Source organism: Puma concolor, chromosome B4 (assembly GCF_028749965.1).
Source record: "Puma concolor isolate L17-30 chromosome B4, mPumCon1.1.hap2, whole genome shotgun sequence".
Classification (NCBI taxonomy): domain Eukaryota; kingdom Metazoa; phylum Chordata; class Mammalia; order Carnivora; family Felidae; genus Puma; species Puma concolor.
This window is the reverse complement of record NC_141673.1, coordinates 79463752-79475128: the sequence shown is the minus strand read 5'-3', so window position 1 is coordinate 79475128 and position 11377 is coordinate 79463752.

The window sequence follows — 11377 nt, the reverse complement described above, 5'->3', positions numbered from 1 at the left end:
AACTGAGAATCAATTTTTTCTTATACTAGGTAAACTTACTTTCTTGGTATGGTTGATTTTAGTTCTATAATATCATTTATGTAACATTTTAAAAGTCCCTCCTGTGTGGTATTTCTTCTTGTTTAGTGGCTATATGATTATATCTTTATTTAATACCTTTATTCTTTTTACTTTAGAAAAAGAAATATATTTTTCTAATATATTAGATATCTTAATTATATTAGGTAGTTTTCCTAATATAAGCAGCTTTGAAATTACGTTTTCTTATGTTTCTTATGCTTTCTTCTTCCCCCGTCATTCCTTCCCTGCATCATACAGTTTTAGTCAACATTGTCTTAGTGTTGGCTTTGTACTGTTAAATATGTTATACTTCTAAAACTTGATTTTTTTCAATTATAATGTCTCCTGGCTTCTAGATTTTATTGATGAAGCAACCAACAAGCTTATTCTTCTACTTTCTCTCCCTCTTATTTTTCCATTTTTAAAGTTTTATCTTTTTTAAATTGTCAGATCATATATCACTTAAATTCTATTCTGTCATCCTAATTTTTATGTTTTTTTAATGTTCTATCTCCAGGTAGATATACTTGCCATCAATAAGAAGTCTTTTTACTGAGGCTTCCCCAGTCATTCTTTGACAGTTTTTCCTCTAGTAGTTTCTATAAGAAGAGTACACATAAACCTCATTCCCTGAATTCTGGAACGTTCAAAGCAATTTGATAGTATTCGCTTTTGGGAGATGTGGTCAAGAGTATATGGACAAGAGTGTCTATTTCTTACAACAGTATAAATTGGCGTAACCACTGGAAAACAGTTTAGCAACAACTTGCAAAATGAAACATTTATTACAACCCAGAAATTTCACTTGTAATCAAGAGAAACTCTTGCATATTCCAGAAGTCACATATAGGAATGTTTATAACAGCACAGTTTATAATAGCAAAAGTGGAATGGGCATCAAAAGCAAATGGATAAATAAATCAAGGTATATTCCTGAAATTGAATTTTTTACATCAGTCAAAACTAATGATCTGTAGCCATAATCTACACTTAGAGATTTTTTTAAGTTTATTTATTTATTTTGAGAGAGGGAGAGAAATAAAGCATAAGCAGGTGAGGGGCAGAGAGAAGGAGAGACAGAATCCCAAGCAGGCTCTGCACCATCAACTCAGAGCCCAACATGGGCTCAAACCCATGAACTGTGAGATCATGACCTGAGCCAAGATCCAGAGTCACTGCTTAACCAACTGAGCCACCCAGGGGTCCTTAGAGATTAATCTTAACAATGTGCTGTGTTTTATTCTCATCTTTTCATTTTGATATATGTCAAACTGTAATATGTAATATTACATAAAATAATGCTGTATCTTTCATTTTATGGGGCCTTATATTCAGTGAAATATGGTAATAATATATGACAAAATGAAGTCAGAAGATTATGTACAATGTGATGCCCTTGTTTAAAGTTGAAACAACTAAAACTAAGACATTTTTATTTGTGCATATATATATATGATAATACTACATATGTACGAGGGAATAATTTTTTTAAATGTCATATTGAGGGACACCTGGGTGGCTCAGTAGGTTGACCGTCTGACTCTTGATTTTGGGTCAGGTCATGATCTCACCATTCCAGAGTTCGAGTCCCATGTCGGGCTCTATGCTGATGGTGCATGCCTACTTGGGATTCTCTCTCTCTCCCTCTATCTCTGCCCCTCCCCTGCTCATGCTCTCTCTCTCAAAATAAATATTAAAAAAAAATTTTTTTTTTAAGTAAAACTTGGCTGGTTCATACTCTGTTTGACTATATGTGTTTAAAATATCTCTGGCATTGAATGTTGCTATTGAATAATGTGATATCAGCCTGATTTTCTTTCTCTTTTTTTTAAAATGATACAATCCTTGTGCTTGGGTTTCCAAGTGATTTCTTCTTCTTTAAAGGTGATAACTCTACTAAAATGCACCTGTGTTGTTGGTATGGGACCAACTTTCCGTGTTACACAGTGTGTCCTTTCAAGACACACACTTAAATTTTATATTACTGGAATATTTTCTATAATTATACTTTTCAAATGTGTATTCCATCCCCCTGTTTTGCCTTTCTTCTGTTGGATTCTATGCCTGTCTTCCATATCTATGATTTGGTCTTCAATACCTTTGATCCCTTTCTCTGTTTTGGTTTTATTTTGCTTCCTCTCCCCTTTTCTTTCCTATCTTTTACTGTGCATTTCATAGTATCTGTTTTCCCCTGTGCTTTTAAATGATTTATTCTTTATATTTTTTTTTTTGCTTTCCTTCCTGAGTCCTGCCTCTTTCTCTTCCTGTCATCTATCATACCATTAACATCTAATGTCCCTTCTCTCAGTTCTAGTTGTTCTTTGTGCTCTACCTTCATAAATGTAATTTTATTTGAATGCAGATCTTACCTGCTCTGTAACAATGCTTTCTGATGGATTGTCATTTCTATAGGAAAGGTTTGCTGTATCTTCCCATATGTTTCTTATTGTATAGAATTTAAAAAATAGATACACTATCATTTATTTTTGTAATTCATATTTGATGAATTTGTATTTACCTGTACTTTCCTAGACTAGCTACTGGCATGTGATTAGGCAAGTGTGGGTGGATAGAGGCGAGGGTTACCTCCTCTAGTGAAAGATTTTTCTTTACATATCTCATGACATTTTTCATCCCACCCCTTTATCACCTTCTTTTGTGTTAAATGGACACATTCTGCTGTACCATTTTAATTCCTTTGTTCTCTTTACTCTCTATTTTTTTAATTATTCTCTTAGTGGTTACTCTGGGGATTATAATAAGCATCTTAACATAAAACAATCTAGTTTAAAATAATACTAAATTCCTGTAATATATACATATATATTTTCTTCAATACGGCTCTTTCCTCTCTCCTCCCTGTGTTGTTATTGTGTATAATTATTATATTGAGTACATATTTATATATTATAAATATATCAATATAGCTGTATCCTTCTTATTTTATGTAGTTGTCTTTTAAATCAACCTAAAGGACAAATAACAAAAAATATATTGTCTTCTATATTTACTTATGTGTGGTAGGCAGAATAATGGCTCCTCGCAAATGTTCTTGTCATATCTTTTGACAGCTGTGATTATGTTAGGTTACATGGTAAAGGGGAATTAAGGTTTCAGAAAGAATGAATGCTGCTCACCAGACTTTAAAATGGCGGGGAAGGGGCCGGGTTATGCTAGATTAGTGTGGTGAATACAATGTAATCAGTATTTTAAAAATGGAAGAAGAAAGCATAAGAGGTCAGAGGAATATGATGTGAGAAGTTTCAACCCACCATTTCTGACTTTGAAGATGTAGGAAGGGATCCACGATTCAAGGAATACAAGAACATCTAGAAGCTGAAAAAGGGAATTGGATGGATCTTCCCCTAGAGCTTACCAGAAGAGAATGCAGCCTGCTGACACCGTGACTTTAGGCCAACAAAACCTGTGTTGGACTTCTAAACTTGAAAATCATGAGATAATACATTTGCATTGTTTTAGGCCACTAAGTTTTTGGTAAATTTTTATAGTAGCCATAGGATACTAACCCACGATGTAATGACCTTTACTGGTGCTCTTTATTTCCTCATGACGATGTCAGGTACTGCTTAGTGTCCTTTCTTTTTAGCCAGAAAATTGTCTTATAAAATTTATTATAGAGTCATAACTGCTAGCAACAAATTCCCTTAGTCTTTTTAGAATGTGGGTATGTCTTTATTTTACCTTCATTTTTTGGATAGTTTTGCTGGAAATATAATTTTTATTGGACTTTTTTACTTTTAACACTTTTTAACTGCCTTCTAGCCTCCATTGTTTCTAATGAAGTCAACTATTTATTTTATGGGGCCCCTTTGTGGCGATATGTGGTTTTTCTCTTGCTTTGTCCAAAAATTTCTTCTTGTCTTTTGGCAATTTCAATATGATGCGTCTAGATGTGGATCTGTTTAAATTTATCCCACCTAGACTTTGTTGAGCTACTTGGTTTTGTAGATAAATGTTTTAATCAAATGTGGGATGTTTTCAGTCATTATGACCTCAAATATTTTTTCTGCCCCCTTGGGTTTTTTTCTTTTACATATGGCACTTCTGTGTATGCCTCTCTGTACTTCATCTGGTTCCATATGATATCTATAGTCTGTTTTTTCACTCCTTCGGATGCTTCACCCAATACTGTGCCTACCTGAAAAGGTGATCCCGTCATTTTTAGATGGTGTGCATTGGTTGCTGCTTTTGATATTTACTAGTCTGGACACCCTTGGGCATCTTCCACCTTTCTCTCTCTCTTTTCCAGCACTTGAAACCTATTCAAACTTGGTTCTGTCCACAGCAAGTGTCACTCATAATGCAGTCCTGCTACCCTGGAAAATTCCTGTTGCTGATGACTTCTGAGGACTGTTGCTGCCACATCCCTCTGTGCTCCGCTATTATTCTCATTTCTGCCTTCTGCCTTGGCCTCCCAAGAATTCTGCTGAACTCAGCTGCTTTTGAAAACACTTTGATTAAATTTAGGGATTTTCTGTTTCCTCGTTTCATGAAAATTGAGTTTGTGGCTTTAAAAAACTAGTTTTCCCTCTGGTTTTCAAAAGAAGGCATGGGAAGATGTATAATAAACTACCACCATATTTATATCAACTGTCCTTAAAATATGTGTGAAAAATTTCTAGCATATTTTCAAAATCTATGTACAGTATTCAAGAGAAAGAAAAAAATCAGAGAACAAAAACAAAGCTGACCCTGAGTTTCAGTCAGATATTTTTTTTTTAATTTTTTTTAACGTTTATTTATTTTTGAGACAGAGAGAGACAGAGCATGAACAGGGAAGGGGCAGAGAGAGAGGGAGACACAGAATCTGAAACAGGCTCCAGGCTCTGAGCTGTCAGCACAGAGCCCAACGCAGGGCTCGAACCCACGGACCATGAGATCATGACCTGAGCCGAAGTCGGATGCTTAACCAACCAAGCCACCCAGGCGCCCCGCAGTCAGATATTTTGACTGTTGTTTTGTTTATTTCACTGCATGGCTTTTAAGGGGATTGAGGATCAGAGTGATGTTACAGGCAGTTGGTCACATGTCTAAGGTGAATTTTGAACAGGATTGGGGAAATAGCTAAGCGGAGCCAAAATCAAATATGAGAATTTCATAATTTCTCAGCGATTTTCTTAAATTAATCTTAGGGAAAGAAGTCCCAAGAGAGAATCTCAAGTAAGGTCCTTGCTGATGGCACAGAGCCAAATGTGGGGCTCATATCGTGAGTTCATGACCTGAACCAAAATCAAGAGTCAGACATTCAACCACCTGAGGCACCCAGATGCCCCTATACCACCTCTTTATCCATTTATCTAGAATGGACACTTAGGTTGCTTCCATATCCTGGCTATTCTAAATAGGGCTGAATATATATAGGAGTGCATGTATCTTTTCAAATTAGTGTTTTTGTACTCTTTGGGTGAATTCCTAGTATAGGAATGAATGGATCATATGGTGACTCTATTTTTAATTTGAGGAAAGTCCATACTATTTCCCACAGTGACTGCACCAGTTTGTGTTCCCACCAACAGTGCATTGAGGTTTCTTTTTCTCCACATCCTCATCAACACTTGCTGTTTCTTGTGTTTTTTATTTTAGCCATTCTGACAGGTGTGAAGTGATATCTCATGGTTTTGATCTGCATTTCCCTGATGACGAGTGATGTTGAGCATTTTTTCACATGACTGTTGGCCATCTGGATGCCTTCTTTGGAGAAAGGTCTCTTCGTGTCTTCTGCCCATGTCTTGCAATTGGACAATCTGTTATTTAGATGTTGAATTATATACGTTCTTCAAATATTTTGGAAACTAACATCTTGTCAGATCATTCACAAATATCTTCTCCTATTCAGTAGATTGTCTTTTGTCTTATTAATGGATTCCTATGCTGTGCAAAAAATCTTTTTATTTTGATGTAGTCCCAATAGTTAGTTTTGTTTTATTTTGTTTTTGTTTCCCTTTCCTAAGAAGACATAGCTAAAAAAAAAAAAAAGTTTTTACTGCAAATGTTAGAAAAATTACTGATTGTGCTCTCGTATAGGACTATTATGGTTCCAGGTCTCACGTTTAGGTCTTTAATCTTTGTTTATACCATAGACAGAGACATAAAGATTAAAAAAAAAAAAAAAAAAGTAGTCCAGTTTCATTCTTTGGCATGTAGCTGTCCAGTTTTCCCAACACCATTTGTTGAAGAAATGGTCTCTTTTCTATTGCATATTCTTGCCTCCTTGGTCATAGATTGATTGACCATATAATCATGGTTTATTTCATGGTTTATTTCTGGGCTCTCTTTTCTGTCCCATTGATCAATGTGTCTATTTTTGTGCCAGTACCACACCATTTTGGTTACTATAGCTTGTAATATATTTGAAATCTAGAATTTGAAATCCAGCCTTTTCTTTTTTCTCAAGATTATTTTGGCTATTTGGGATCTTTTGTGGTTCCATACCAATTTTAGGATTATTCATTCTAGTTCTATGAAAATACTATTGGTATTTTCATAGGGATTGCATTAAATCTATAATTGAATTGCTTTGGGTACTATGGACATTTTAACAATATTAATTCTTTCAATTCATAAGCATGGTATATTTTTCCATTTATTTGTGTCTTCAATTTCTTTCATCACTGTCTTATACTTTTCAGTGTTGTTTGATTTGCAGATATTGAACCACTCCGTATTTCAGGAATAAATCCCAGTTGATCGATGTACTGTTGGATTCAGTTTGCTGATATTTTGTTGAGGATTTTTATTTACCTACATTCATCACAGACATTGGCCTATAGTTTCTATTTTGTATTATCTTTATCTGGTTTTGGTATCAAGGTAATGCTTGCAGTATATAATGAATCTGGAAGCTTTCCTTCCTGTTCTATTTTTTGGAATGGTTGGAGAAGAGTTAATATATATTCTTCTTTAAGTATTTGGTATAATTCACCCGTGAAGCCATCTGGTCCTGACCTTTTTTTTGTTAGGAGTTCTTTGCTGATTCAATTTTATTGCTGGTAATCAGTCTGTTCAAGTTTTCTATTTCTTCCTGATTCAGTTTGGGAGATTATATGTTTCTAGGAATTTATCTATTTCTTCTAAGTTGACTAGTTTGTTGACATACAATTTTTCATGTTCTCCTACAATCTTTTGTATTTCTGTGGTGTTGGTTGTTATTACTTCTCTTTCATTTCTGATTTTGACTCTATTTTTTTGATAACCTAGTCTAAAGGTTTATCAATTCTGTTGAACTTTTAAAAAACAATTTTTAATGTTTATTTTTGAAAGAGAGACAGAGTGTGTGGGGGGGAGGGGCAGAAAGGGAAACACAGAATCTGAAGCAGGCTCCAGGCTCCGAGTTGTCAGCACAGAGCCTGACGCAGGGCTTGAACTCACCAACCATAATACCATGATCTGTGCCGAAGTCAGATGCTTAACTGACTGAGCCACCCAGGCACCCCAATTATGTTGATCTTTTTAAAGAATCAGCTCCTGGTTTTATTGATCTGTTCTACTGTTTTTTAGTTTCTATGTTGTTAATTTCTGCTTTAATCTTTATTATTTCCTTCCTTGTACTAGTTTGGGGTTTTGTTTGTTCTTTTTTTCTAGCTCCTTTAGGTTTAAGGTCAGATTGTTTGAGATTTTCCTTGTTCCTTGGTGTAGACCTGTATTGCTACCAACTTCCCTCTTAGAACCATGTTTACTGTATCTCAAAGATTTTGGACCATTGTTTTCACATTGTGTTTTCATTTTGATTTGTCTCCATGTATTTTTTTTATTTCCTTTTGATTTTTTGGTTAACCCATTTATTTAGTAGCATATTATTTAACCTCCATTTATTTGTGTTCTTTCCAGGTTTTTTCTTCAGATTGATTTCTAGTTTCATAGTGTTGTGTTCAAAAAAGATGCATGTTATAACTTCAATCTTTTTTAATTTTTTGAGACTTGTTTTGTGTCCTAACATGATCTGTTCAAGAGAATATTCCATGTATACCCAAAAAGGATGTATGTGCTGCTCTTTTAGGATGGAATGTTCTGAATATATCTGTTAGATCCATTTGATCCAATGTGTCCTTCAAAGGTACTCTTGTTTGTTGTTGATTTTCTGTTTGGACAACCTATCCACTGCTGTCAGTGGGATGTTAAAGTCCTCTATTATGCTGTGGCAAGTGACGTGGAGCCACTTTGGAAAACTCCTGTAGATGGCAGGTTAATCGTTGCTGGTCTACAGGAGAGCACAGGTGTCTCTGTGGCTGCAATATGCTCATTGGTGGCCTGCGGGGGGAGGTGGGGGAGGAGCGGGAATCAACCTATTTGTAATTAGCCTCTCTACAACAGCTGCAGAGATATCAAACTCAGACCTTGCTCGATAATCAGCCAGGGAGGAGACCTGGCTGCAGGTACTGCAGGCTTGTTGGTGTTTGGGGTTATCTCCCCCACCATACCCTCCCTCTCATCAAGGACAGGACTCACTTTGGTATGGCACTTGTCCAGATTAGGGCTGCCTTTCAGGTGTGGTGGGACAGGAGCCATTTTGAAAGGATACCTACCGAGGTGTACAGGTCTGTAGGAAAACACTAGGGTGGGACACATGGTGCTAACAAGGTAGATGGAGAATGTTAGCACTCTCTCCCAAAAACATGCAGGATTTAGTCTGGGGGAGGAGAAAGAAATGGTGCCCACCAGCACTTTTGTTCCTGGAGAAATCTCTTACAGATCCCTGCCCCTCCAGTGCACATTCTAACATTAGTCAATAAATCACTTCACATACACCCCAAGTGATTTTCACACTGTTGCTTTGTGCTCTCAGGCTATTTAGTATGCTGGCTCTTTAAGGGCAAGAATTGTGTTTCCTATTGACCTCTGGGTCTCCTGGAGCTAAGCGTACTAATTTTTAAGAAGTTTTTATTTTTTTTTAAATGTTATTTAAATCCAAATTAGTTAACGTATAGTATAGTAATGGTTTCAGGAGTAGAATTCAGTGATTTGTCACTTACATGTAACACCAGTGCTCATCCCAACAAGTGCCCTCCTAAATGCCCATCATTATTATTTGCCATAAATTATTATTATTTACCATTCAACTTGGTTGCTTTCCATTACCCAGTCTTCCAGATCATGGATCTGTTCTTCTGCATCCTCTAATCTGCTCTTTATTTACACTAGTATATTATTCCACCCCCCCAACCTGCCCCCCCTCCAGCAACCCTCAGTTTGTTCCCTATTGTGGTTTGCCTCGCTCTCTGTTTTTATCTTATTTTCCTTCCCATTCCCTAAGTTCATCTGTTTTGTTTCTTAAATTCCACATATGAGTGAAATCATATATTTACTTTGACTTATTTTGCTTAACAATAATATACTCTAGTTCCATCCATATTGCTGCAAATGGCAAGATTTCATTCTTTTTGATTGCCAAGTAATACTCTATTTTATTTATTTATTTTTTTAGTAATACTATTTTATATGTGTGTTTGTGTGTATACACACACAATATATTGTGTGTGTGTATATATATGTATATATATATATACACATATATATATACACACACACACATACCAAACCTTCCTTATCCATTTGTCAGTTGATGGATATTTGGGCCCTTTCCATAATCTGGTTATTGTTGGTAGTACTGCTATAAACACCAGGGCGCATGTGTCCCTTCGAATCAGCATTTTTGTATCCTTTCGATAAATACCTAGTATAGTAAAACCTTGGATTGTGAGTAACTTGTTCTGTGAGTGTCCCACAAGATGAGCAAACATTTCTAATAAATTTTAACTTGATAAAAAAGCGATGTCTTGCAATGTGAGTAATATGTGATGCCAAATGTCACATGATCACACCTGAGCCGATGGTTCTTCTCTCTCTCACTGCAAGATTGTGGGTGATCATTTCCCACACTCGGATGCTCAGTCTCAGGCCATGGTGTTCAGTAGAAATCAGTGACTTTTCAGAACGTTGGAAGGTACCCACAACTGAAACTAGTGTATTTTTTGTCACTTCAAAGCACCTGTGGACAGTCCTTTGCTTTTCCACACAAGAGTAAGTTTACGAATGTTTTGCTTCATTCTAGGTCAGGCTGCCTGCAGATATAGACCCTTTCCTCTGCTGCCTTATTGCCAGTTACATTAAATATCGTACATGACAAGAGTTTATTAATACTGTCTTGTAGCAGTGATTCCATTAGTGATAGTGAAAGTCGTCCTAAACAACCCTCCTCTCTCTTGTCTCCCTCATACCAGCCATTAAGGTTTTCAAAGTACAGGTTAATTTGTTTATTTTTCTTTATATTTTGTATTTTCTTTATTATTTAATATTGTATTACAGTATTGTAATCATTTTTATATGAATATTTTTGGGTTGTAGAATGAATCATCTAAGTTTCTGTTATTTCTGATGGGGACATACGCTTTGATATGCAAGTGCTTTGGATTACAAGCGTGTTTCTGGAATGAATTATACTTGCAAACCAAGGTTTTACTGTAGTGCTATTGTTGATCACACAGTAGTTCTATTTTTAATTTTTTTGAGGAACCTCCGTACTGTTTTCCAGAGTGGCTGCACCAGTTCACATTTCCACCAGCAGTGCAAAAGTGTTCTCCTTTCTCCTCATCCTCGCTAAAACTTGTTGTTTCTTGTGTTGTTGATTTTAGCCATTCTGACAGATATGAGGTGATAGCTCATTGTAGTTTTGATTTGCATTCCTCTAATGATAAGTGATGATGAGCCTCTTTTCATGCGTCTGTCAGCCATCTGTATGCCTTCTTTGGAGAAATGTCTGTTCATGTCTTCTACCCATTGTTTAATTGGATTTTGTCTTTTGGACATTGTTTATAAGTACTTTATATATTTTGGATAATAACCCTTTATTGGATATGCCATTTCCAAATATCTTTTCTCATTCCATAGGTTGTCTTTTAGTTGTGTTCATGGTTTCCTTCACTGTGCAGAAGCTTTTATTCTAATGTAGTGCCAATAATTTATTTTTGCTTTTATTTCCCTTGCTTCAGGAAACCTATCTAGGGAAGTATTACCATGGCTGGTATCAAAGAAGTTACTGCCTGTGTTCTGTTCTTGGATTTTTATGGCTTCAGGTTTCACAGTTAGGTTTTTAATCCATTTTGAATTTATTTTTGTGCATAGTATAAGTAAGTGGTCCAGTTTCACTTTTTTACATGTTGCTGTCCACTTTTCCCAACACCATTTGTTGAAGAGATTGTCTTTTTCCCATTGGATATTCTTTCCTGCTTTGTCAAAGGTTAATTGACCATATAATTGTGGGTTTGTTTCTGGGCTTTCTATTCAGTTCCATTGATCTGTG